This window comes from Venturia canescens, chromosome 8 (genome assembly GCF_019457755.1).
Source record: "Venturia canescens isolate UGA chromosome 8, ASM1945775v1, whole genome shotgun sequence".
NCBI lineage: Eukaryota > Metazoa > Arthropoda > Insecta > Hymenoptera > Ichneumonidae > Venturia > Venturia canescens.
The window spans coordinates 5,775,301-5,802,735 of NC_057428.1; the positions used below are offsets into that span (position 1 = coordinate 5,775,301).

General features: G+C 37.2%; 1 protein-coding gene across 8 annotated transcripts in view; it reads left to right on the plus strand.

Annotated features, from left to right (window-relative positions):
• The window catches only part of Drep2 (DNA fragmentation factor-related protein 2), a 438,119-nt gene that overhangs the window by 73,324 nt on the left and 337,360 nt on the right, over positions 1–27,435 (plus strand). Inside the window, exon 1 of one of the 8 annotated variants that reach the window (XM_043427017.1) lies at positions 25,530–26,459. The exons of the other annotated variants lie outside the window; for them this stretch is intronic. The gene's annotated coding sequence lies outside the window, so the exon portion shown is untranslated. Of the gene's footprint in view, positions 1–25,529; positions 26,460–27,435 lie in introns of those variants that run through there. 8 annotated transcript variants of the gene reach the window in all.

Consider the following 27,435-nt stretch of genomic DNA (forward strand, 5'->3'; position numbering starts at 1 on the left):
CACGTTTTTCAGTTAACACATTTCTTCGAGCTTTTGACGAAGGTAGTTTTGCTTTTTCAGCTCGTTTTTTTCTTATCGCATCTCTCTTTGATACGAAAACTTTGGTATACTTTCTGGGGGATAATGATAGTTTACTTTGAACTGCCAGTATGTGACGCTCACCCTCATTTTTACTGCATAACCGCGCTTGCATATCGATAATCAGCGGACTCACTCAAGCTATAACAACAGTTCTTTGGGGCTTTGTGAGCCATGATATTATTCACACTTTCATTAGCCTGACTAGATGCTGCTACTGAAAATTTATATGCGTTTTGAGCGTATTTAGATAAAATCTCCGTCAATCGGTTATACAGCTTCGGATTTTCTAGAATAATAGTCTGACTTGTAGTGTCGATTTCACTTACCGTTCGGCTTGCTTTGTCATTAATGTGCCGACACCAACCTCCACAATTTTCGTGTCGATTATAAACGTGGTCAGGGATACTTTGTAAAGCTGCCCTTAACTCCGAACTTTTTCCTTTGTTTTGTGCAATTGCGTAAGCAAAGCATTTTATCAAGTGTGGGATGACACCTTTTTTTTCATCTCACGAAAATTTTTTTGTAGGACGTACAAGTCATTTTTGAAACCTTTTCGAAGGTGGTTTCTATCACATAGCTTGAAAACTTTATCAATTGTTCCGTTCCGTATGGCGGAAATTGTCGAGCTATCCTCGTCTCCAATAATCACACGTACATTCAACCCTGTCTCTTTCAGAATATTACTGTCATTTGCTAATGCAGCTCCCACTGAAGGCTCCATGGCTTTAGCACTGCCTTCAAAATTTTTTCGACAATCGTGATCTTCTTTCGGATGACCATTATCACACAATTTGCATTTCCTATTACGAGTGGCAAAATCTAAAATTTTCCCACTCAATAATCCTATAATGCAACCGTAGCCGTTCAAACTGTCAAAGCTCCGCCCGTTTCCCCGTCTGCTCCATCCCATATCGTACGACACAATAATACTCAGAATCGTATTGACTGATGCTTCAAATTTGGCAGAACTTTTGGGGGAATCGTCTACATTTTGTCGTACGGAATCTGTTGAAGGAGTATTTGTAGAACGAAGAGTCTGTAAATGCGGGTAGATTTCATCAACAATTTCCGACGGTCTAAAAGAAAATAAAAAGAAAACAGACAAAAAATCAATGGGGATTCGTGAATATAAAAATGCAACACAATAAATCATTTGAAATCGGAAGGTTACAGATTTATTATTGGAGACATTACAACATTTTTAATAAACTCAATACTTAATGGTAGTCCCGTTAAAATTTATTCCGCAACTACACCATTGAAATCTTACTACTAATCTATTTTATATTTATAATTTATTGTCTTAACATTAAGGTGTTCAATTTTTTTTGTGACATAATATTTAATTACAGTAACTTTTTTCTATTTATTCCGCAACTATATCATTGGGGTGGTATGTGCGTAAATAACTATTGCATTATATATTCATGATTTATTCATTTAATATTTTGTTCTTTGATTATTATCTTGGAAATCAATGATACATGGATCGAAGTAATTATTTTCTGTTCGTTCCACAACTGTACAAGTGGTATATATGTATGTCAATGATTATTCTATTACATATATTGTAACGGTACGTTAGTGACAGAACACTTCGCTACGCGTAGATTCGAGCTGAGTAATGATTTAACGGAGCAGGTACGAAAGAAAAACAAGAGCCAAGGCAGATTTGGGTGGATGCTTTAACAAAAGAAAAGATTTATTGACTCCGAGGTCTTTTGTGTTTTGGGGTATAAAAACAAATATAGAAGTGAGTTCTGACTCCCAGCAGTTTTTTTTTGAATCGTTCGCAAATAATATCGCCCGCGAAATAATACACGTCGCAAACTGATACACCTCACAAATTAAGATGGTACGCAGAGAATAAGTCTCACTTTAATAATCGGATTCACAAAATAAAGTTTCGCCAAATGAAAGTCGCAACTATAATACGTTTCGCAAAGAAGCTAAGAGAGTTCGCAAATATGATAAATTTCCGCAACGTTATAGAGAATCGCAAATATGTTAGAGTCCCGCCAGACTGAGAAAATTCGGAATTGATACGCTTTCGCAAATTTTTAAGACAATTCATAAAAGATTCGAAATTCTGAAGAAACGCATAATTGATAAAGTTCGCAAATTTAAGAAATTTCATAAAGATTCGCAATGTTAATTCATAATTGATGGAGATTTGAAATTTTAATTCATAACGATTCGCAATTTAAATTCATAGTTTGTAACGATCCGCAATTTTAATAGATTCGCAATTTTAATAGATTCGCAATTTTAATAGACTCGCAATTTTAATAGATTCGCAATTTTAATTTATAAAGATTCGAAATTCGCAATTTGAATGGATTCGCAATTTTAATAGATTCGCAATTTTAATTTATAAAGATTCGAAATTCGCAATTTTAATAGATTCGCAATTTTGATTCATAAAGATTCGACACTCAGGAAGCCAAGACTTTAAATATGGATTTAAACCCACCCAGGAATCTTTGGACAGAACGAAGCCGAACTGTCCCCTCCCTCCTGGTATGAGTGAGAAAAATCCACCAAGAATCTTTTGATCGAACGAAATCGAGCGATCCCTCCCTCCCTCTTGGCAGACAAGGAATAGGTAATCTAGCCAGAAATCTTCAGACGGAACGAAATCGAACCATCTGACTAGATCGGTGCCCCACACTGACAATCCTGAAACCAAACGAAATGGAATGGGGCCCACCCTGTCAGCATGAGTCGGTGGTATATGATAAAGGTTGCTTCCTGAGCAATATTTCTTTTTAAATGCGTAAAGCGGGCTCTGGTTTCCTAGGCCAGAGTCGGCTAGTTTGCGTAATGCGGATCCGAGTTGCGAATCTCGAGATCGGCTAGTGAAAGCGGGTCTAGCGTGATGAGGACTAGACTGGCTGCTAAGACCAGTTTTCATTTTCTTCTTATACTCGCGCGAGACAACCACATACCATCATAATAATTTTGTCGCATTGCGACAATTACGCCCATTCACCAATCAAGTTGATCTCGACCCTCATCAAAATACCTGATTGGTTAGATTTTGTATCGTATGTCCTTTGTTATTGGTTGATTGTCTTTGACCAATGCCCATTTTCTGATTTTCTAGCGATGCGCAAACGCGACACTTAGTTGGGCCAATCGTTGATGGCTAATTTCTTTATTTGTTGGGCTTGAAATTCTTGTATTGGTCGGATTTTTTGATTGGCGAATGTACACTTGTTCTCTGACGCGCGCGAAATACATTTGAATTTGAATTTACGTGTTTTCTTTTATGTTATAAAATTTCTTCAATTTATCCGTAATTTTCTTGTGAGATTTCCACCCTCCTGATTCTCCTTATTTATTTCTTAAGTTTCACCTTTTCTTATATTAAAAGATTGAAGTGGTTTAAGTGAGTTTTTAGAAAGGTTATTATTCCGAGTGATCGATGCGAGGTGGGTCGATATGCGAGCTCAGGTGCTGGCGCCTCGATCGATTAATTGTCGTACCACGCTCTCCTGTGTTGGTATGGCCGGTAACTATCTTACTGACTAGTACGGATCGTCTCAATATATACATAACTTATTATTCCAAAATTTTGTTGTTTCATTTATTTCATAACTTAATAAGAGCTCAATGGAATGAATTATTTTCTAATCATTTCGCAGCATACCATTGCAGTCATATGTGCGAACATGACTATTGTATTACATATTTACAAAATAACCAATAGAGGCATTTTTTGTACAATATATTCGACACCTTAAGTAAATTAGTAGTTGATATAACTAAAAAAAATAATTAAAATCAAAAATCTTACAAACTGTCACACAATTTAGTGACATTGTCTATAATCAATCGCCGCTCTTCTTCAGTCGCTCGTTTACAGCTTCCTTTAGCAACTAATTCAATAATTGGACCCACTTCACGTTCATATCGTTTGAATAACGTATGGGAGATTTCCGGGATGTTCAAACATGTTAAAATCTTATTCAACGCTGTGTAGTCCAGTCACCTTAGGCCATATTTTACGAAGTTCTATTCAAGAGACCTAGAGGTTAGCCAATTTTTTTATAGGTTGTTTGGACCTACAGGAATATAGCCCTGAGTTTTCGAACAAATCCGACTTGCACTTTTGCAATAAAAAATTATTGAAAAAAAAAAAATCGATTTTTTCGAGTTGGTGCTCAGGGAACGCATCTGATCGAAAAACTTAACACATGAAAGTTGTTCGGCATAACGTCCTCTATAAAAAAGGTCTTATACAAAAATGCGCTATCATTGTTAATTAAGCAGTTAATTGCAAATAAAGACAAAAAATCACAACTTTGTTTTTGCTGCTACAATCGTTTGTTTGTAGAGTAATCGGTTTGAAATTCATACAAGATGTAGGGAATTCAATGCCCAAGAGAATGGTGCCAGATTTATTAACCTGTGAGATATAGTTTAGCAACAATTTGCGATCTTCGAAAAAACTTTGACATCTCATAGAATTTGGCGATGAAGGCCGACAGTGTAGAAAAAAATCGAGGAGCTTCGTGTCACCGTGCACAAACTTTTTGGAAAAAATAAATCGTTTTTGTTGATAATAAATAGTGTTTTTTGACGTTTTAAAAATTTTGCTTATAAACAAATAGCAATTCTGGACAAAGTTACAAAGATATTCGGAAAAATCTTGGACCATTCGATGCGTTTTTGGAAAACGAACAATTTAAAAAAAAAAAAGTCGCAATATCTCTATTACAGACCGAGATATGAATATTTTTATATTTTTGCAAATATCTGTTGTTGATATTGAGATTTTTGCAAAAATCAAATTCGATAGCCTTCCGTAGGGTTCCGGCTATGAGATTCGATAAAATACTGACCTCCAACAGGGATTTTGTCATCACGGTTATCCGTGTAATCTACTCGACGGCGCGCGGCCGAGAGCGCGGCGACGGCCGCTCGCCCGGGCGCGGCAGTGGGGGTACCCCCTCGCGCTCCGCAGCCCCGCTCGAGCGACTTAGTTAACAAATTTGATAATTCCCTTTAGAATGGTCGTAGAACGATGTATTTTTTTTTATTTTGCGTGATTTTTTCTCGCGAACACGATGGTACCATTAAAAATCATGTCCGTCCCATAGGAGAGCCGCCACGATCGATTTTAAAAATTCCACATATAACCATGCTTTAAATTCAATTTACCGTTAATGGGATAGGGTATCATGAATAAATATTTTCTTCAACATTGTTTCATTCATTACAATTCGTTTATTTATGTGAATGAAAAAAAATTAAGAAAGAATAGTTGTTCACATCGTTTTGATTTTTTTCTCGTCAGGTTCATACTCATCGTCGCTATTGGATACTTTTACATTTATTGGCACCGTTACAACGGGCAAGTCAATTTCTATTTCATCGTCGATCGCTTCTTCATAATAGAAATTTTCTTCTCCATCCTCATCATCGCTTAATATTATTTCGTGTTCGGCAGTATTCGCACAACTCATGCCGTTACATTTTTTACATAGTACCGTATATTTTAATCCTAATTTCCTGCACGTACAATAAGATGTACAGCCACTCTTATCGCACGAGCAAGAAATGATTTCCAACAAATTCGACGGAATGGGATCTTTCCTACATGTGATTGATTCTAAAATATGTCTAGTTTTTTTCCACCCCCACTGCATCGGGTCCTTTGAACATTCGCCTTGCCATTGGCAAACTTGTAGAAATGTGCGAAGCGAATGTTCATTACAAGCCTGAGCAGTTGGGGGAAGAGAACTTAAATTGAATGTATTTTTAAGACTCGATTTTGTAAAACACATATATTGGAATTCCTGATAATTCGTAAGATCACCATTACGCGCTCCGTACATAGCCATCATTATACTCTGACCAGCTGCTTGAATAGTGCTCCCATTAACGGTAAATTGAATTTAAAGCATGGTTATATGTGGAATTTTTAAAATCGATCGTGGCGGCTCTCCTATGGGACGGACATGATTTTTAATGGTACCATCGTGTTCGCGAGAAAAAATCACGCAAAATGAAAAAAAATACATCGTTCTACGACCATTCTAAGGGGAATTATCAAATTTGTTAACTAAGTCGCTCGAGCGGCGCTGCGGAGCGCGAGGGGGTACCCCCACCGCCGCGCCCGGGCGAGCGGCCGTCGCCGCGCTCTCGGCCGCGCGCCGTCGAGTAGATTACACGGATAACCGTGATGACAAAATCCCTGTTGGAGGTCAGTATTTTATCGAATCTCATAGCCGGAACCCTACGGAAGGCTATCGAATTTGATTTTTGCAAAAATCTCAATATCAACAACAGATATTTGCAAAAATATAAAAATATTCATATCTCGGTCTGTAATAGAGATATTGCGACTTTTTTTTTTTTAAATTGTTCGTTTTCCAAAAACGCATCGAATGGTCCAAGATTTTTCCGAATATCTTTGTAACTTTGTCCAGAATTGCTATTTGTTTATAAGCAAAATTTTTAAAACGTCAAAAAACACTATTTATTATCAACAAAAACGATTTATTTTTTCCAAAAAGTTTGTGCACGGTGACACGAAGCTCCTCGATTTTTTTCTACACTGTCGGCCTTCATCGCCAAATTCTATGAGATGTCAAAGTTTTTTCGAAGATCGCAAATTGTTGCTAAACTATATCTCACAGGTTAATAAATCTGGCACCATTCTCTTGGGCATTGAATTCCCTACATCTTGTATGAATTTCAAACCGATTACTCTACAAACAAACGATTGTAGCAGCAAAAACAAAGTTGTGATTTTTTGTCTTTATTGGCAATTAACTGCTTAATTAACAATGATAACGCATTTTTGTATAAGACCTTTTTTATAGAGGACGTTATGCCGAACAACTTTCATGTGTTAAGTTTTTCGATCAGATGCGTTCCCTGAGCACCAACTCGAAAAAATCGATTTTTTTTTTTTCAATAATTTTTTATTGCAAAAGTGCAAGTCGGATTTGTTCGAAAACTCAGGGCTATATTCCTGTAGGTCCAAACAACCTATAAAAAAATTGGCTAACCTCTAGGTCTCTTGAATAGAACTTATGCTAAGGTGACTGGACTAGTGTGGCCAACACCTGCATGTACAGAACCTGTAACACATTTTTTTTAGGTTATGTGATGTTTGGTTATATCTTTACGTTATGATTTTATTTTCTTTAAAGATATAATTGATGATAGTATAGGAGGTATTTATCGAGAAATCGTTCAAGTAAATCTAACAATACCAGTACTTACCAAGCACGGCTTTAGAATTTACATCAGAGTGTTTAGAGTTTTTCGTTGTGATGTGTTGCTTCCCTGTCGGAACTTCGGTAACACATGCACAATTTTTGCATTTCACCCACAAAATTGAATTGAGGCCTAAATGTGTCTCTCTCTCTATATTTTCCAGCGAAAGTAATTGCATACACTTGCAGCACTTTAAATTTTTTGCCAAAACTTGGAGCTCGACGATTCTTCGACCCGCAACGAGGTTAGAATCGAGTTCACTTTCCTCCATACTATTATTTTCTTGCGATTTTCGTAATTTTCCTTGTCGCATTGTCTCAACGAATTTTACATTTTTGATCAATTTTTTATTTTTAATAAATTTTCCTTTATATCGAGTTTATTTAGACATTTTCGATTGCTGTAGTAATAGAATAATACACGAGAGAGATCACAACAGTAAACTGACATCTGCTTACTGCGACGTTGCGCGATCGCGGCGAGAAACAAAATCTCGCGGTGTGCGTGCGTTTGTACAGGCCATCTTTCCATGTATTGTAAGAATCCGAATACAGACATATCCAAAAGTTTTTCACGGTTCGCTTAGTCTATCGCCATGTTTAGTCCATACGTAATGCGCATAACTTTTTGACGATGCTATCGCGAACGTTCTTCCTTAATTATGATTTCCGGTTTATAACGTTGATTTCACAAAAAAAGACCTATTTTTCGTCAAAATTGTACTGAAAATATTTCGTCACAGGTCTATCCTTGGACTTTGGCGATTTTTTTCCTATTACTCTAATATGTTATGCTTATTAGGAACCCAAGAGCATGCAGAAATACGTGTCGCGGGCCGAGATATGATTTTCGGCTTAGAACATTGGTTTTCACGAAAAAGACCTATTTTTCGTCAAAATTGTACTGGAAATATTTCGTCACAGGTCTATCCTTGGACTTTGGCGATTTTTCCCCTTGTTTTCTAATAAGTTTTGTCGATTAGGAACTCGAGAGCATGGAGCAATGCGTGTTGCGGGCTGAGATATGATTTTCGGCTTATAACGTTAGAAAAAAGAAAGGAAAAGAAGAAAGATAGATCAAATTCAAGACACAGCGAATCCAACCGAATTTGCTATTTTTAAATGTCGCTTTTGCATTCTGAATCTAGACATTTTTGTGTCATTCAAAACGTGCTCCCGATGGAATATATTTCCAAAGTTTGCAAGTGGCCGCTGAGATCCAATTATCTACAGTTTGATAGTTGCCGAAAAAAGGCACTCGGAAACATTTATTATGTTAGAACTCAAAGCAGTAAAAACAACTGAGCGAACTTAAGGAAGTTGAGGCTGTACAGTCATTTTTTTTACCCAAAAGTTATGACCTGTACCTTTCAAAAGTTAGGCCAGTTTACAGTTTGGCAATGTTTCATACACTTTAAAGAAACGTTGAGGAAAAAAAGACGAAAAACTGGTGAAAGCTCAATCGAAAACACGAACGGTGACGATCCTAGCCTCAAAAAACTGCACGGGAAACAGATTATTATTAATATAATCTCAGCAAATCTCCTAATAAATCTGAAAAAAATTGACATTGTTCAGCAAGCCTTGCTCACGTTGCCCAAAAAAATTCATATTTTTAGCATCATTTTTAAAGGAGATATCACTGAATGTGTCTTGACTTCCATAAGATTACATGTTATTTGGCCCAAATTGTTATTGATTTTTCTCAGCATTAACGCTCCTAAACTGTCTGAAAATTTAACTGATTTTTTTTTACACTTCACTTTATAAGATGCAATCGGTTTAAAAGCGATGACATCATTTTCATTCTAATGCCTCAACTTCCTTAATTCAACAGAGTAACGGAATTCAAAGACTTTGAGGTACCTGCATTGGTTGTGGAGGAAACCAATTTCATTTCAGGATAATTAAGAAACAAATTTAGAAATTCAGAAATTTAGCATAGAATTTAAAAAAAGGAAAATTAAGTTAATTAGTAAAGCTGAAGACTTTTGTGATGGATTTTTGAAATTATATGTTACGGTTGGAGTGAAAAATTTAAATGATTGGCACACATGCTGCGACACAAAAATACGAAAGTTTGAAGGTATTTGCTTCATACTGCAGCAATACAAACTTCAATACTATTTGAAAAAAAACATTTTAAAACTTGTTGAATCAAGTTCCATTACATGTTACCATAATCAAAGATAGGGGGTGATACTTAGCACATATATTTATCCACAGAAATTTCCAAGTTCGCAGGTATCTGCTGCGATTCAATGTATCTGCGCAATGAGTTCGGAAGACAGCAATTTCAAATCCATTCATAAATGAGCAACTGAAGACTTTTGTAATGAATTTTTCACTTCATATTTATGTTACAGTGATAGTCAAAAAGTAAAATGAATGGCAAAGTATATAAATTTTATAGTTTGCAGATTTTTGCTGTATTTCAATGATCCAAATCTATATAGTATTATAGTGAAATATTGATAAAAGTCATGATGTTACATTAAAATGACATAGCGCACATAACATTCAGAAATTCTGTAGGTTTCCATGATGTTGGCAGGCATTATACTTAATCACATCCAAATCTGAGCAACTGTAGACTTATCGTAATGAATCTTTTCACTAATAATTCCACATTTGCAGTTTGCAGAATAGGAATACTCAACATACACGTCATTTCATAAGTATTATTGTCAAAATTTGTGTTTGCTTACCGCATTCCGAAGATTCGACTTTTCATATTATCAGTAAAAAAAGCAACCAATGACTTTTTGGAACAAGTTTCAAAATTTATTACCCGACAGACTAGGTGGAAAAAGAATAATTACATATAAAGATTCTTACATATAAGAAACTTATATAAAGATCAGAAACTATTTTAAGAATCTGATGGACAAAATGTGTGATTGATGATCATAGTTGGAAATCTCTTGAATCACGTTACCACAATCAGCATGAAGAAATAGTAGAAAATCATAGGACACATATTAGGCAACCAATTAATAATATGTATCGAACTGTTGCAAACCGATGGAGTGAAAACAAGGATCGGAAAGAGCAGAGCCAAACTCAATAGGAAGCAAAATATAGGAATATTCAAAAATAATGATGACACAAGAAATAAATTAGAAATCATTTATTCGATTGGAGTTTCTCACATTATACACTAACAGTTCCGTGTATTCTTGTTTTATTAATTATCAACCATAATATTTCAGATCGCAAAAAGAAAATTTGACGTTATAGGTTGACGAACGTTTTTCCTCACAACTTCCAGACCTATTTTTGATAAACTGATTTGCCTTATTTATATTATTCTCTAACTATGCAAACGTTTGTCCTGCACTTCGTAACGTTAAACATGCATCGCGCATTTCTTTTATTCCTTTTCACACACAGATCACAGACTACATTTACGTGGCCGCTTTTATACCGGTTTAGTATACTATAAGTTTTAACAAAATAAATACTAATATGCTCTCCGTTAGATGACGAAAATTATTTTTATTTATCCCGCACGCACTTCATAACATCATAACCCCAAACGTCATCATGACGTGAAACATCGGCTGGTGACTTTCGAGCTCTCGAGCTCCTTAGCTTTCCGCCGCCAATCTTTCTTGCTCTTTTTATTGAATGTCATTGGCTCAGAAATTTCCTCACCCTTCATTGGTTGCAACAAAATTTCTTTCACCGGGGATTGGTGATCATGGGGGCCAAGGAGCCTATATTTGTAGCGGTTGGAGTACGCGTATACAGATGCGTCAAATCCTGAATGTGTTAGTAACTTTTGCATAATCTTAAGCCCGTGCAAAGTTTATTCTTGGGAATTACGCCACTGGTCATGATGATTTTGGGTGCAATCGAAAGAGAATTTATAAATTAGCTGAACGTTCAATTTTCCAAGCCGTATATAACTCATGAGCTTCGCAATTAAAGAAATTCAGTCGGCGAGAGCCTCAGGCCAGCAGACGACAGGGCTGTCGATGTACTTGTCCCGAGACTCTACCGAGTCTCTTGATTTGCCGGTAAGTTTCAGTAGTCATCGAAGAGTGTACGGAGTTACCCGTCCCTTTCGAATTTTCAAAATTGAACTTTTGTTACCCTGGTTCGATCGTTAGAAATAACAAAAAGCCCACGCAGAAAAATGACATGTCTTTTTTTATTTCGATTGGATAAAAGCTATGGTCCAAACACATGCATATGTCTCAGCCTCAGCAAAAAATGCAACAGAAATTTAAAATTAATTGAAAAATCTTCAAGAAGCTACAAATGTTTCATCTGGTTAAATGAGTTGCTGGGAAATTTTGCAAAATGCATGTCACACGGTGAACTTTGCACATGAATTCGTAAGAAGATAATTAAAATAGTGAAAACTTCATCGAATGTAGCCCAAAAAAACCGGGTGAACGACAAAGAAATGTCGAAGTCCCACGTACGAGGGTTTGGCGCACTGACAGGTATACACGGTTGAATACTTGGGATCGGGTAGAGTTGATACAGTTCAACAGTTTCAACAAGGGCGTGTCGCCCGGAGGAGTGGGTATGACGGGGACCTGCCCGAGGCAAATGGTGAAAAGTGGGGATACGCGAGCATCGGGGAAATTTCGAACTGCTGCGGGGTGAATTGGCCGTAGTGCTTCTTGCCACGGTGGGAACTTTCCACAGGGTACAAACAGAGAGTTTCACAATGGTGAGATGGCCGGGTGAGTTGACACAATCGAGAGTAGCCCCGTGTCGACTTGACACCCTCCATAAAGATGACTGAGAGAAATATGTTGACCGAATCGAGCAATATTTCATCACTAATGACGTCATCGACCCAGGAAAGCGAAGGGCAATTCTACTTAGCAAGGTAAATGCCGAAACATACGATATCGTAGACAAAATTTGCAAATCGAAAAAGCCAGGCGAGAAATCATTCGATGAAATTGTCAAGAGTGTTAAAGATTACTTGAAGCCACCAGCATCATATTTAGTGCATAGAAACACTTTTAGGCAGCATATGCAACAGGCAGACGAAACAATTAGCGAATATGTGGCGACATTACAAGATTTAACAAAGAACTGTAAATTTGGCAAAAATACAGACGAACAAGTATTAGACCAACTAATTGTCAGTCTAAAAAGCAAGTCTATCAAAGCCGAGTTACTGAAAATGGAAAATCCGACGCTAGTAACAGCACTCAAGAAAGCACTGGATTCCGAGGCAGCAGAAAAAGAAGCCGAAAAATTAAATAAAGCCAACTCATATCAAGAACAAGCAGAATTACACAAGGTGAATTTCCAAAGACGATTGATTGGGGCTATAAGGGGAGCCAAGCAATCGAGCAGCCGAGGAAGGCTGGTAACACGACCAACTCAGCAACAGGGCCAACATTATCAACAGCGGTTTACGACGAGAGGAGGTTAACAGTCCTACAGTACACAACAGTGCAGAGAATCTCAGCACGGAGAATCCCAGCGCGGGGAGAGGGCGAGTGCGAGCGCGTGCCCGTGTTACCGATGCGGTAGGTCCAACCACGCATCAAGCGATTGCCTGTTTATCAGAGCCACTTGTTATGGATGTGGCAAACAAGGCCATATAGAGCCGCGCGGTATGTAAAAAAAAGGAAATACGCGTGTCGGTTATATTAGTGGAAAATAACGAGAACAGTGATCACGACGATAACGACAGCATTTCGGAGGAATTATCAGATATGTTCCCGCGTGCAAACTTTCGTAGTATGAACACAAAATATGTACAAGAAAACACACTAGTAGAGCCACAACAAATAAGCGTAAATATTAATAATGTTCAAATTAAAATGGAAATCGATTTCGGAGCGGCTATGTCTATTATTCCTTTGAAGATTTAAGAAAAATATTTCGACTGCGTCAAAATGTTCGATGCAGACCTCGAATTTATCAACCACAATGAATCAATTAATAGACTGATAGGTATGTTAAAAGGGCTTGTAGTCGAAGCGAACCACATAAAAATAGAGGCAGACGTATACGTAACGAGTTCATCGGGGTCACCGATAATAGGTAGGTCATGATTAAATGCGTTAAAATTATGGCCGTAATATAAAGAGTTAAGTTTACATTCGGTCGAGCACAAAGAAAAAAACTACAAAGAGAAAAAATTACAAAGAGAAAAAATTACAATTAAAATAAATTTTGTTGACGCACAAAAAATTTATTGAGCCATCCAAAGGCGCATTCACAAAAGGCAAAATAAAACTTGAATTAAGAGAGGGTGCAACACCAAAATACATGCTAGCACGTCCAGTACCATTCGCAATAAAAAGTAGAGTCGAAAAAGTATTAGAGAGGCTTGTTAGAGAAGAAATATTAGTAGCTATTGAAACAAGTGAATGGGCTACACCGGTGCGGTGGACTATGCGGTGATTTCTAAGTTACAGTAAACCCGCAATTAAAGACGATACGATACGCACCACCAAATTTCGATCATGCAATATAGCGTTTACAAACGAGACGTGACAACAGACAACAAAATATGCAAAAGTGATTTTCTAAAATCGATTTGAAAGACGCGTTTTTCCACGTTCCAATAGAAGAAGAGTGTCAACATGTGATGGCAATCAACACGCACACAGATTTATTTCGTTGCAAATACATGATGTATGGAATAGGATCGGGCCCAGGATACTTTCAGAGAATGATGGAAGAAATTCTAAAAGATATAAATGGGGTTCGGGTCGTGGCAGACGACGTAATAGTCACGGGCGACACTAATGTTCAGAAAAGGGCATAGTTCGCCGTTCTCTCGCGTGGGGCCCTCAGTCGACGGTTGGTCTTGCTTGAGCTCGGCGGTGCTGTGCACCTCTGCGCGAGCCCCTCTCCCTCGTGCTACGCATGCCGGTAGCTCACCGGCGTTTTCTCGCCCCTTCCGTTCGGACCGTTACACGAATCACTTCGTAACGTCGGTTACTTCAGTTTTCAATCCCTTCTTTTTTTCCGATTCGGCTCGTTTCTCGGATGAAAGTGTTCGGGAGTTTCGCGATTTACGCCCGCGTTAATTCTGGAGCAATTGAAATCGAAATTCGAGAGCTTTCGTTGGTTTTCTGCGGTAACTTCGACTTCGCGTCCTTCGACAACGTTCAGCACCGGCTTCCTTCGCGCACTTCGACGCCATATTGGCAAATTGTGAACGCTTCCGATCTACTACGATTGTGAACTCTCTTCATTAAAATGAAACCTGTGATATTTTTGAGATACGGTTTAGAAGGAACCCTTCGTCTTCGATTACGTTATTTTTTCTTTCACCCGGCCATACAAATTATCCACGATCCCATCCTCACAAACCAGAAATTACTTCAAAAAATAACAGAGAACATTTGCAAAACTTAGATCTAGTCTTGGAAAAATTAGCAGAATGTGGACTAAAAGAGCGTGTAAATAAATATAAATTCTTTCAAAAAGAAGTTGCATATCTCGGGTATTAATTGTCTGGCAATAATATCGCTATTAACGACGATAATTATAAAGGGATTATTGAAATGAAGCCACCAACCAATCATAAAGATTTATAATTATTACTTGGAAAAATAAACTACTACGGGAGATTGTTTGAAAACCGGGTACAAATAAACAAGCATTTGAAAACGCAAAAAGAGAATTAAAAAGAATAATTGTCAACTACGACCCCTTGCTGCCATTAATATTGACGTGCGACGCCTCACCACAGGGTTTAGGAGCTCATATCAGCCAATCGTACGCCGACGGAGATAAACTGGTAGCGTTCGCATCAAAATGTTTAACAAAAGCACAAGAAAATTATTCTTAAATTGACCGAGAGGCGGCTGCGATAATTTTTGGAGTCACCAAATTCTATGACTATGTTTATGCTAGAGAATTCATCCTGAGAACCGATAATAAACCACTAGCGCGAATTTTCTCACCCGAAAAAGGCATACCAAAAATGGCTGCGAGTAGGCTGCAAAACTGGTCTCATTTTTTATCTACATTCAACTATAAAATTGAGTGTATAAGTACCAAAAATAATATCGTAGCAGATACTTTATGAAGACTTCTGAGCAATGACAAAAGCCAGCATGAAATCTTGAACACAGAAAGAAAATATACATACCTGCATTATGTCGTCGAAAGCAAAATAGCTTGTTTAGATTACAAAGTAGTAGCGCGCGAAACTGCAAAGGACGTAATTCTGGCGAAAATAAAAAGGATGGTAGTAAGTGGTTGGCCGGAAAGCAAAATAAAAGAATAGCCAAAGACTGCTTGATGTGCGATCAACGCGTTATAATACCATCAAGAATACAAGCCGAAGTTATAGAAAAATTGCACGAAATCCACTTTGGAATCGTGCGAATGAAAAGCATGGCAAGATCAGTGGTCTGCTGGCCATCAATCGACAAACAATTAGAAAACAAAGCTAAATACTGTAAATATTGTATTACAACTCGAGACAGTTCAAAAAGAATAACACTTTCCCCGTGGCCGAATCCTAACCAACCGTGAGATAGAGTGCGTGTGGATTTTGCAGGGCCTTATTTAGGATACACGTACTTATTACTAGTCGATTCATATTCAAAATGGCCCGAGGTTTACATAGCAAAATACATGACAGCACGAAATACTATTGATACACTCAAAAATATTTTCGCGAAGTATGGACTACCATTTCACGTGGTCACAGATTCGGGAACCCAATTTGTAAACGAAGAATGTGCCGCATATTTAAAAAAACTGGGTATAAAACATACTTTCACAGCACCAAACCATCCAGCTACGAACAGTGCCGTCGAAGGGTTCGTAAAAACGTTTAAACGGAAAATAAAAGCGATAATACAAAGTCAGGGACTCGACGTGCAAAACGCAATGACAGTTTTTATTTACATATAGGTCATCAAAACACAAAACTACAGACGCTTGCAAAATTATTCGTGAATCGCGAATTAAGAACACCTTTGCAATTATTACGCCCAGATAGCAAAAAAAACAGGCGAATGCTCTCCAAGAAGTTGTATCATTCGATTTGAAGAGGGAGGAGAGCACAAAAGACCCTACGATCAACTAAAACATTGGCGAAATGACATCGAAACAATTAACAGGGAAAAGGAAAGTCAGGGCGTGACTAATAAGAACATATCTGAACATATCGCGAGAGATAGCTAAGCGCAAGGCAGTAAATCGACGCGAATCAAGAAACCTGTTCAACGTTACAAAACTGATAAATTGTAAATTGTTTCTTCATCGATTTATACTTAGACCCAATCATTATAACAAGGGAAGGATGTGGTATATGGAGATTAGTGCCCGAAATGAGATGTAAGCACGAGCGGCGCTGCGAACGTTTGTAGTTGTTATATTTTGTATAGAGAATAAAGTCAGTGAGTTATGAGCCGTACACGGAGACGGATCTCTTTTCAAAACCCGTGTCTCCTAGTCCTGCGCGAACACAACATAATGATAACACAAGAAATATTAGAAAACTGATAACTGTTTTTACCTTTTGAAAGGATGGTAACGGGGAGGGAATGGATCTCAAAAGAAGATACTATGTTACTCGTCGGTCAATAGTGAAAAGAAGGTTTATTAATATTGAAATTATGAATTGATACGTAAGAAAATAAAGAAGGGTCGCACAACGGTTTTGTTAATCGCACTTGTACAGAGTTTCGAGAACGCACTTTCTAGAGTCGCGGTAGCGACTCTGAGACAAGTACATTTATGTATGACGAGTCGCTTCCAGAGAGTCTTTACCGGAGCGAGAGTGTTTTTCAGCTGTTTTCGATAACACTCAAAATTTATTTCTTTAATAACTGAATAATTACAGTATTTCAAAGAATCCTGCAAGATGACGTATTTTTTATTTTTTTTTATCTTTCGATCGCGACCTCTACGAACTCTGTAGCTTAACGCATTGAAAAGATATTAATTATTTATTTTTTAATTTCATCAAAAAATGTTGCATTTTTTCGCACACATTTTTGATGTTTATTTGTTTTTTCTTTAGTGACAAATCTGGTGCCATAATACATTTTATATATCTATATATTTTTTTCTGGTGTCATAATACAAATTGTATACCTATATATTTCCATGAATCTGTTCATGCTTCAAAAATTTGGAAAGTGACAGTTCCCCGTTGTATTCAAAATTTAAGCTGTCAATTTCACGAAATGTTATCGAATCATTCAGAGATTAAAGGATACCACATGTTCGTTTTACCAAGAAATCTGAGTCACGTATTGTGGCCGAATCTTTTTTTTAATGTTCTTTTAGTCGGTGTGATGCTATCGTTTAATGTTCTTTTAGTAGGTATGATGCTATCGAGTAAATCGTTGGATTGGGCTTTTTTTTACTCGTGTTTATCGTTGATGATAAGCATTGGAGTGAATTTAAGTGAAGAATGCGCCAAATGTACATTCGTACATTCTTTATTTCTTGTATGAGCAAAACTTGCAGGAAAAAAATAATTACGCGCGTCATCGTACGAGGTTAGAATGATGTGTCGGTGCATACGCAGTAGAGAAACGATCTCGACCCCTTTTCACCAAGGGCACAAGCAAAATCCATCTCTCGTAGGTGGCTTGATAGTTTTCGATTTCTAGGTCGACGGCTCCATGGTTTTCGATGTCTAGATAGATTTCTCCCAGGTTTTCGAAGTCTAGGTCGACAGCTCCATGGTTTTCGATGTCTAGATAGATTTCTCCCAGATTTTCGAAGTCTAGGTATATTTCTCCATGGTTTTCGATGTCTAAGTATATTTCTCCACGATTCTCAATGTCTAGGTCGACGGCTCTAAGAATTTCGATGTCTAGGTCGATGGGTCCGTAGTTTCCGATGTCTAGGTATATTTCCTCATGGTTTTCGATGTCCAGGTATATTTGTCCATAGTCTTCGATGTCTACGTATATTTCTCCATAGTTTTCGATGTCTAGGTATATTTCTTCATGGTTTTCGATGTCTAGGTATGATTCATGATAGTCGTTGCCATTCACATCGACGGCTTCATAGATTTCGACCCTAGGTATATTTCTTAACGGCTTTTGATGTCTAGGTCGACAGCTCTATGGTTTTCGATGTCTAGGTCGAAGGCTCCATGGTTTTTTATGTCTAGGTCGACGGTTCCATGGTTTTTGATGTCCAGATCGACGGCTCTATAGTTTTCGATATCTAGGTCGACGACTGCAAGGTTTTCGAGATTTAAGTCGGCGCCTCCATAGTTTTCGATGTCCAGATATATTTCTTCATGGTTTTCAATGTCTAGGTATATTTTTTTCCACTGTTTCCGTTATCCAGGTCGTCGGCGCTATAGTTTTTAATGTCTAGGTATACTTCTCCATGTTTTTCGATGCCTAGGCATATTTCTCCATGGTTTTTCATGTCCAGGTATAGTTCTCCATAGTTTTCGCTATCCCGGTCGACAGTTCCATAATTTTCCATGTCTAGCTATGTTTCTCTACGGTTTGCGATGTCTAGGTTGATGGATCCATGGTTTTCAAAGTTTGGGTCGATAGCTCTATAGTTTTCGATGTCCAGGTCGACGGCTCCACAGTTTTTGATGTCTAGGTATTTTCCCCGTAGCTTTCGATGTCGAGGTCGATGACTCAATGGTTTGCGATGTCTGGATATATTTCATCATGGTTATCGATATCCTGATCGAAGACTCCATGGTCTTCAATAACAGGGGAGATTTCAAGAACCCAGAATATCGTGAATAAATATCACCGGACACTGATAAACATGAAACTGTCAATCTAGATACTGGAACCTAATGAAACATGATACGAGATGAAAAAGATAATGAAACATGGAAACGTCCTCTCAAACATCGAAAAACAATGACAATAACAGTGTTAACATGGTAATCATTGAGAGATTGTTCTCGACCCCATAAACTACAGCGACCTAAATATCGAAAACTATGGAGCCGTTGACCTCGCCATCGAAAGCCGTAGAGAAATATACCTAGACATCAAAAACTCTTGAGAAATATACCTGGACATCGAAAACTATGGAGCCATCCCCCTGTACTCCTGTTTATTCTTATTGAACTGCTTCAAGATTGGTGGGCTTGAAGACGCTGTTGCAATAAAAGTAGCGCTGCAGCGCTACAAGAAAACTATTCACACGCTTAATCGCACGGAATGCACCCTAGTTCGGAATAAATTTTCAAATAAAATGTATTGTGTATGATATAAATATTGAATCCAAACGGAAATGTGTAGAATTGAATTGAATATTATAGATGGGTATATTTGTTGAATATATCTATTTTTACAATAATTCAATTTAACACATTACATTTTTGATTCTTTATTCAATTCTCATGGAAAACATTTTATTTAATAACAAATGAAGAATTTATATTCGTCTACGATATTTGTTTGATTATATACTCAGATTTCAATTCCCTACACATTCCATTTTCGTTTCATTTGTTATATCATATGGAAAACATTTTATTCAATAATTCACGAGAAATTGGTTTTTAAATATCCTTTTACATTTTAAAGGAGATTTAAATAAATAAATAAATCCATGCCTCTGCATCTTTGTCATGGCGACAATTTTCATCAGCTCTCCAAAATTGAATATTATCAGATTTGTAGATGATCATTATCATTTTCATTATGCTATTTTATCAAAAATTGGATAGATTCCATTGAAAAATATAAATAAAATAACCCAAGATAGGAGTGACGAATAAGATCAAGGACTACAAAAATATCTACCGAAGAAGCAAACCCATTGTATGGAAAAACACTAAGAAAGTTTAATTCTAGTCAAGGGCTCGACGCATTGAGAAAATTTCTGGTGGTCTGAAAAGAAAATGATGATAGAGATCTTGCGATTGTAATTGCATACGTACAAGCTGGTGACAATGGTTTTGAAATTCTCAGACTTTTGGATACTTCTATAAAAAAATGTTAATAATGCCTGTGCTGTGTGTTCTGCCGTGTAGTTTATGGTTGTCAAGTAAGCAGAAAAATGTTCATTATTGACTTGAATTTAAAGAGAACTTTTAAAAGTCTTACGACTATTGGATGGAATCAAATCATTTGAAATGTCATTTATGATTAAAAGATTTTCTGATAAACGTTTTTCCAAAGTAAAACAGTAATTGCATGTTTTCGATTGCAGAATCTTGTAACAATACGAGCCGCTACCGCGTCCCTTGATCCCCAGTGCTGATAAATGTGGAAGAGGCTTGTCGCAGCTTCACTATTTCTCATTCGTCATTTATTCATGGTATGCTATCGAGTCAGAGCAATGTCAGATGGTTCCGCTTGGTGGTATTTTTCATTTCACACAGAAGTTTTGGAGACTTTGTCGTAACGAACCAAGCTCATGGATTCCCAAAGTATTAGAACTTGTTACGTACACTTTATACTCGCTTTTCTTGTGGAAGGTCATTCCTCGGTCATTCGAGCTTTACTCGACGGACAGGGAATTATTTCTTGTATTTTCCTCGAGTTGACATATTATTTTCACACCACCGTTCATTTCGTCCTCGACACCGCGAAATCTTGGGTTTTTGAAAATTCAGCCATAGCAAAACTAATGCGTGTTTTTTTTTTCGTTTCCGGTCTTGCAGAGTCTTGTTTCGCGGTACAATAATAGGAAGGGACCCGGAAATTTGCCTGGTTCAAAAGCAAAACAGGCAAACGAACCGGCAAACATTTTGTTAATCCGAAAGAAGGAGTGATAAAAACGTTGTATTCATCATTTTTAATCATTACCTTTTGATAAAACATCCTAAAACAGAATATAAACTGCACAACTGATAAACTCGTTTAGCGTCATGTTCAATTTTAATTAAAATTCTACAGTCAATTGATTTCTGAAGTAATATTCAAGTTTCAATTCGATTTTTTGACGTCGATAGATTTTGCAGTGGAAAGGGTGCACAATTTCCTAATAATACTTTTAACTTCAAACCGATACGGAGTGATTTTCTACGATCGCAATATTGGTACATCTGTTCGGAAGAACAAAATCAATTTGTCAACATGGTTTTACAAAGTCTCGGGTGCCTCATGGAAATATTCCAAGCTTTTGGACCTCATAATAAAAATTCTCATCGCTTGTCCAGATTGTGTGAAATCTCAACTGATTCATACCAAGACATTCCTTGAGCCAGGGGCTTCAAATATATAAGTGGATACTGACAATGAGATTCATGGGTCACTTGTGAGAATCGAAAAATCCGAAATATTGTCTGAAACCTTGTTTATCAGAACTTTCGAAAAACACGAGAAACATTCTAGATTTAGGTCAACAAAATTTTGCTCAACGACCATTTTTCGCAATTTTCACCTATTTTCACGGTATTTTGGAATTCGGCTTCAGCATGTCAAAATAAATATATAGAGAGAGATGGGTGTAGGTGAATATATAAACTGCTTTATTGGGTGATCAGATGTTTCAATTTTATGATCATTATTTCAATTTTTCAATGTATCCCATAAAATTTCAGATTTCGAGTACACAAAAAGTCGTCAAATAAACCTGCAACACAGCACGAATGCTGTAAAAAAACTAGAGACAAGTACATTTATGCCCTCTGGGAAGTCATCTGTAAAATCATGGAAATCAATGGTCGTAAGACTTTAAATCCAAGAAACAAAACGTTGTTAAATAAATGCAGAAGTTGCCGAGTACATCGCACTACGAACAAAAGAATTACAAAAGAAGAAAAATAGGACACAACAAATTACAACCACAAAGAATACAAAGACAAAACATTACAAAAACAAATTGCGACTAAAATAAATTAAGATCATAAAAATTTTAAATAAATTACCCACGGAAAAAAATTATATACCAAAAAATTGAAACAAAAAAAATTTGGCCGTTGTACTTGGCGTTTTACTCGACTTTCGAATTTGTGAGTATAAGATACAGGTAAATTAGATAATATTAGCTAGAAAAAAAACGCCAAGTACAACGGCCAAATTTTTTTTGTTTCAATTTTTTGGTATATAATTTTTTTCCGTGGGTAATTTATTTAAAATTTTTATGATCTTAATTTATTTTAGTCGCAATTTGTTTTTGTAATGTTTTGTCTTTGTATTCTTTGTGGTTGTAATTTGTTGTGTCCTATTTTTCTTCTTTTGTAATTCTTTTGTTCGTAGTGCGATGTACTCGGCAACTTCTGCATTTATTTAACAACGTTTTGTTTCTTGGATTTAAAGTCTTACGACCATTGATTTCCATGATTTTACAGATTCTCTCTTTCTCTCTCGCACACGAACTCGCTCGCTCAACAGCCATTCGGCCACTAACTCTCCTACGCGCGCTCTTCCTCTCTCTCTCTCTTACCACGCTCGCAATTCATTCGCTCACGGCTTTCGCCCGCTCCGCCGGAAGTGGATGCGTTCACTCTGTCGTTCTCTCTTTTCTTTTATTTTTTACTTATTTATTCCCCCCCCCCCCCCCCTCGTTATCAAAACATTTATTCAATTGAAGTTCCTAACATTATACTAACAGTTCTGTTCGCTCTTCTTTTATTAATTATCAACGATAATATTTCAGATCGCAAAAAGAAAATTTGACGTTATAGGTTGACGAAGGTTTTTCCTCACAACTTCCAGACCTATTTTTGATAAACTGATTTGCCTTATTTATATTACTCACTAACTATGCGAATGTTTGTGACATTTGTCCCGCACTTCGTAACGTTAAACCCCGGCTGGTTTGTTACCACACAGCTATCAAAGGGAACTCGTATATATAACCTACATTATTACACATGATATATAATCACGCAACTGACGATATATTTACACTGGACAATATTCTTCCTACCCTGGTTTAATTGAAGGATTATTTCAGTTGACACATATTTCCAATCGAACGAAAAAATGAAATCTTGAAAAGTTTCGTTGACATATGCATCGCGCATTTTTTCTATTTTCTTTCACACACACATCACAGACTACATTTATGCAGCCACTTTTATACCGATTTAATATACTACAATTTTTAACAAAATAAATACTAATATGCACTCCGTTAGATGACGAAAATTATTTTTATTTATCCCGCACGCACTCATAACATCATAACCCCAAACGTCATCATGACGTGAAACTTCGGCTGGTGACTTTCGAGCTCTCGAGCTCCTTAGCTTTCCGCCAAACGTCTGTGCTCTTTTTATTGGATGTCATTGGCTCAGAAATGTTTTCACCTCTCATTAGTTACAACAAAAATTCTCTCACCGGGGATTGGTGATCATGGGGGTCAAGGTACCTATGTTTGTAGTGGTCAGAGTACACGTATACAGATACGTCAAATCCCGAATGTGTTAGTGACTTTTGCATAATCTTAACCGGTTGACTGGTATTGGATCATATATGTACAAAAAAAAGTCGGGCCCATTCTGGTTTTGTATCATATGTGTACATATTGAAATAACTTTTTCAATTTTCAATTAATTTGGACAAAAATTGGTATACAATGGTTTTTTGGGTCGCTGAGTCGATTTTTGAACTTAATTTTCACCTCACTACCCTTGGAAATGGGGAAAATTGAAGGTTGAGGATGAAATTTTTCGTTTTTTCAATGGATTTTCATGCTATATGACATGAAAATTTTTAGTTTTTTAGCACACTGGACTGTTTCATCGCAATCAAACAAAATTCGCTACCCCCAAAAATGTGAAAAATAAGGGTTCAGGGTGAAATTTGTTAATTTTTCACTGCGAAAATTTCATGCTTTATCACATGAAAATGGAATCAGCAACCTCGAAAACCCTCAGAAATAAATTATCGTGATTTTCGGTAACATATTGGCTCGTACCAGTTTTGGCACAAAAACTGGAAAAAAGCTCACCAGTCAACCGGTTAAGCCGGTGCAAAGTTTATTCTTGGGAATTATGCCACTGATCATGATGATTTTGGGCGCAATCGAAAGAGAATTTATAAACTAGCTTAAACTTCAATTTTCAAGTTGCTAAATGGCTCCTGAGCTTTGTAATTCAACAAAATCACATGTCAATTTTATCCCTGTCATGTCCCGCGTTTAGTTATCATTAAACGCAAGACTTGACGACGATTCCTCTCAACTTTAAAATATTTCTTTTATTAAAAAAACTGCTAGAATTTTCTTGATTCGGTCAGTACGCGATGCCCCATGCCTTAGCAACCGCTTAGAATCCGCTGATTCGGTATCACCTGATTGCGACTTCCAAGGCAGTCTTTCCGCGGCGCGCGAACAAGCCACATCGTACCGAGGAAAGCGATAAAATTATACCTTAAATTTCAAACTCCAAAACCAAACGAATTTATAAAATAATCAAAGTGTCATAAATAACTCTTTCTTCACTCACGGCTACTTGTGACCTTGTTATGTGAAACGTGTCAAAAAACTCGAATACTAAATTGAACACAATAAACAGCAAAACTCCGACAAGGGCGCCTCCTCAGGGAGGCACCCCTCCAGCTCAAAATTTAAATATGACTAACAAAAGAAAAACCGAATCTCCTACATCAGGAACTGCAACAAATAAAATACTCAAATGATCAACGACAACAAGGCCCATGTCAATCGAAACGTTGGAAGCCACAAATAAAAGCTTCGTGAAAGAATTTGGCGCCAATAAACCGCGCGAACCATCGACCGGGGCTCCACGCCCCAACGTCTCTGGAGCACGACCTCGTACTTCAAATCCGAATAACGGTGAAGAAAAAACGGAACCACAACCAAACACCAGCGACTGGATAGCACCAAAAAAAACAGCAAGAGGTAAACCACACTCACAGAGTTACAAAACCGACATTTCTTTGGAAAACTCATTCGAAAATCTGGCAGGAGAATTCCACATAAATTCAAATAACGGTCTAGAAGATACAACGCTAACTGAAACCGGCCAAACCACCGCACAAATACAAATGAACGTTATTAAAACCGTGTAACCACCACCTATACACGTCAAAACCTCGAAAACAAAAGAAATTATCAATATGGTCAACAAAAATAACACCGAAAAAAATGCCTTCTATATCCGCCTAACATCGGCAAACGAGGTAACAATCTTCGCAAACAACCTGGAAGAACACAAAAAAATAATCTCTATCCTAAGTGAAAAAATAGTATATTACACACCTAGGGAGGGAAAGTAGACTACTTCAAACCGCGGGCAGAATTGTCACCCGAGCCGAAGGCGAGGGTGATAAGCACGAAAAGCATGAAAACCGCTGCGCGGGCCGAAGTTGCCGCATTCCGCCTGCGTCGGACAGAAAAAACAATTTTTCACTTTTACACCGAAAACCCTAAGACCAAAAACACTTGTGATCAAAGGTATATCTGGTGACTTCACGAAGCAAGATATACTCGAAAAAATAAAGAGCTTAAATCTCGCCAACACTAACATCATCAAGGTCACAAAAATGAAAACCAGTGAAAGAAATAGCCATCAGAATGTATTCTTGGTTCAACTAACGCATGATAGCGAATTGATATACATAAAAAAAAAACAGAAATCTACTATACCAGAAAATACGCTGGGAACATCTACGAAAAAACACTATTTTTCAATGTAAAAAATGCCAGCGACTCGGACATGCAAGCATCAATTGCAACATGGAATTTAGATGTGTTAAATGCGGTAAAACCCATGAGCCAGGCAAGTGCAATATAACCATCGAATCGAACAAAGATCTACTCCGTTGCGCAAACTGTGAACAATATGGACATCCAGCTAACTATCGTGGATGACCATATTATAAATACGTAAAAAAAAAAACTAGAGAACAGAAAAACGATACACAAGATCTGGCCATAACCAAAAAAAGAGCCTTCACTGACAGAAGAACAACCCAGAATCTCACTTATGCTCAAATCACAACCGACATCGGGAATACCAATTAACAACATGTCAACCAAAATTCGATACAGTTCGAATCACCGCCATCATGGGTAAACGACCTGAAAAGAGATATAATCTCCACACTCGCTGACAGTCTAACTCAGCTGACTACTCAAATCAACAACAACAAGATCCGCATCGACCTGCTGTTCGAACAACTAGGTCTTCTAGTTCACACAGCATAGCAACACCGGCGACATCTCTACACAGCAACAGAAGAGTGACACACAAACAGCTGATCAACTGTCAACTGTAATGCTAAACATAGCAGCGATAAACGTACGTTCCATAAGAACACACCAAAGAAGGTATAACTACATGAGTTCCTTATAGAAAACAAAATAGACATAGCGCTAATATCGGAAACATATGTGAATGCCACACACAGTATTATCTTTCCAAAATACAACATTATCCGCACTGATAGACCCCCATCCAAAAAAGGCGGCGGCACAGCCATTATGTATAAAAAAGAAATTAAAGCCACACATATACAATATCCGAGCTCCGAAAAAAACAGCATCTTCGAATACACGATCATTAAACTAAACTTAACCGATAATACCAAAAAACACATAGAAAATCTATATATAATAAGTATCTATGCAACCAATAGTTCTAATATTAAAGCAACCTTTGTAAGGGAACTGAATTTTTTATTCACAAAACTGAAACTACAAAACGCAAAGAATAAATACATAATTGCCGGCGACCTTAATGCGAGACATACGGCTTACGGCGACCGTATAGTGAACCCCAGAGGCAGGTACCTTCACGATTGGCTAAACGACAACAATACCATATTCAGAGCAAAAATATATTCCCCTTGCACCCCGACATACACGCCATCACAAACAAACCTTGACATTTGTATAGCAGACTACGCTATCAAATTCACAAACCTATACATGGAAAAATTACAAACCTTGACATTCGACAGCGATCACAAAGCAATATTCTTTACTATCGAAAGCACAAATACGTACATAGACTCACATAATGAACATAAAATACATAAATACATATACAAAAAAACGGACTGGATAAAATTCAAATCCGAGCTGAATGATATTTACGAAGCATCTCCACCTGATAACAGAAACCTTACGATACCCGAAATAGATACATTCATATCCAATATTGCCGACTATATCGCCCACACAATCAGTAAATGTGTGCCACTATACACTCCAAAAAATAATACCACTATATACATCAACAAAACTATCATCAAACTCCAAAAACACAAAACCAAACTCCTCACCGCTTTAAATAAGAGAAGGA